The 1,559-nt window shown below is 54.8% G+C and overlaps 1 pseudogene; it reads left to right on the top strand.

The window, feature by feature from the left end:
• Positions 1-352: 352 nt before the first annotated feature.
• LOC148774395 (F-box only protein 27 pseudogene) lies at positions 353-1,276 on the top strand (annotated as a pseudogene).
• Positions 1,277-1,559: the final 283 nt, after the last annotated feature.

Below are 1,559 nucleotides of genomic sequence, written 5' to 3'. Positions count from 1 at the left end.
ATGCAAGAGACCTGGGTTCAATCTCTGGGTCAGGACAACCCACTCCAGTATTCTTGCCTGGAGAATCCCATGGACAGAGAAGCCTGGTGGGTTATAGTCCATGGGGTTGCAAAGAGTCGGACGTGAAGTGACTAAACAACCACTACCAGTTCCTGATTAAGTGACGTGCTTTACTTTTTTAAAGACACAATGTCACTGCACAGCAGAGTGTAAACACAATTTTTATATGTGCTAGGAAACAAAAACTGGTGTGATTTGCTTTATTGCGCTGGTCTGGAACTGAACCTACATCTCCAAGGCATGCCAATATATACTTTATATATATACCTTGCTTGGTTGCCTGCAAGGAGCAGTGAGTGAGATGAAGGCAGCGGCAGCCTGGCCTGGCGAGGACGACCTGGGGGCCTCTGGGGGCCTGCTCGCCAGTGTCCCCGCTCCGGACACGGAACCCGAGGAGGTGCTAGACCTAAACCGACGGCCAAACGAGCTGCTCCAGGAGGTGCTGAGCTACCTGCCCCCAAGCACGCTGCTCGGGCAATGCCGCCAGGTGTGCCGGCGCTGGCGAGATGTGGTGGACGGCTGGGACCTGTGGCGGAGCATCCTGTCCTGGAAACACCCTGACCTGTGGCCCGTCATTCTCACCTGCCTGCCCCCTGCTGACGATCCCGGACCCTGCATCCTGGGCCGCTTCTGCGAGCGCAGACCGGTGGGACGCAACCTCCTCCGGAGCTCTCAGAACTCTCGAGGCCTAGGATTCTTGAACCGGACGGTGCTGAGCGCAGGGGCTGCCCGGGTTGCAGAAGAAAACGCGAGGATGGGCCCCCTGATGACCTCTAGTCTACCTACAGGTGGTGTCAACAGAAGCAGGTGCTGGACCTGGAGAAGGAGGGTCTGTGGCGGGAACTCCTGGATAGTGGAAACATTGAGATCTGTGTCTCCGACTGGTGGTTCGATGACCGAGACGCTGACTGTTTATATCGGCTAATTGTCCAACTTTTAGATGCCAACCGGGCCGTCCTGCATCACTTCTCTCCTTTGCCTTTTCCCAGCGATCGGTTGGGCAATGGTTTCTTCTTTGAGACCAACCACGTGTTCTTTAACCTCAAGAAAGGTGTTCACTTTGTGTCTTTTGAACACTGGGTCCGGGACTCTGAGTTCTCATGTGAGCAGCACAGACTATCCATTACACCCGAGCGTGACCGTGCGGGTCCGTCAGGCACTACCCGACCGTGCCTTTCAGGCTCTGGGACCATTGGCTGAGCCGTCTCAGTATTAAGGACTTGAGCTCCTGGCCTCTGGGGATCTCACGAATCCAGTTGAAGTTTCCAGTTGGGCCCTGTCTTCAGGTTCTGGAAGCTACAGGAAGAACGTGCTTACATCAGATTTACTGGTTGCCACCTCGCTAAGGTGGAGAAGGCAATGGCACCCCACTCCAGGACTCTTGCCTGGAAAATCCCATAGATGGAGGAGCCTGGTAGGCTGCAGTCCATGGGGTAGTGAAGAGTCGGACACGACTGAGTGACTTCACTTTCACTTTTCCCTTTCATGCATTGCAGAAG

The sequence above is a fragment of the Moschus berezovskii genome, chromosome 22 (assembly GCF_049115385.1).
Source record: "Moschus berezovskii isolate FMDL1 chromosome 22, NW_MosBer_1.0, whole genome shotgun sequence".
Lineage (NCBI taxonomy): Eukaryota > Metazoa > Chordata > Mammalia > Artiodactyla > Moschidae > Moschus > Moschus berezovskii.
Note: the sequence above shows the minus strand (reverse complement) of the source record. Positions and strands in the feature narration are given on the sequence as shown.